Here is a 619-nt window from a genome sequence, read left to right as displayed (position 1 = left end):
GAAAAAAAAAAGACAGAAGAAAAAAAAGAAATAAAGTTGTGATCCAAGGCAAAAAGAGTGTGCTTAAGAACCCTGGACACCTCTAATTGGGGACTCTAGCAAAGCTGGGTCACAATCTGAAAAGGTTCACCCAAGTATGTGTCTGTGGCATGTATGTAACCGGTGGTAATACTGGAAGACAGAGTGCTTTGGGCCACAGCCAAGACTCATACAATAGCTATGTTCAAGAATCATTATACTTAACTAGGAGAATCAATAACACTATCTGAGCTCTGAGTTCCTATAGATGCCAATCATTTTGAACTTCAAAGGATAAAGTGAGATGCCAAAACTGTTCGGAAGCAAAAAGCTACTAGTCCCGCTCATCTAATTGGAGCTAAGTTTCCTTGATATTTTGGAGTCTATAGTATATTCTCTTCTTTTTATTCTATTTTGATTTTCAGTTGCTTGGGGACAAGCAATAATTTAAGTTTGGTGTTGTGATGAGCGGATAATTTATACGCTTTTTGGCATTGTTTTTAGTATATTTTTAATATATTTTAGTTAGTTTTTAGTATACTTTTAGTAGTTTTTAGTTAAAATTCACTTTTCTGGACTTTACTATGAGTTTGTGTGTTTT

This window comes from Arachis duranensis, chromosome 7, assembly GCF_000817695.3.
Source record: "Arachis duranensis cultivar V14167 chromosome 7, aradu.V14167.gnm2.J7QH, whole genome shotgun sequence".
In the NCBI taxonomy this organism is placed as follows: Eukaryota; Viridiplantae; Streptophyta; class Magnoliopsida; order Fabales; family Fabaceae; genus Arachis; species Arachis duranensis.
Note: the sequence above shows the minus strand (reverse complement) of the source record.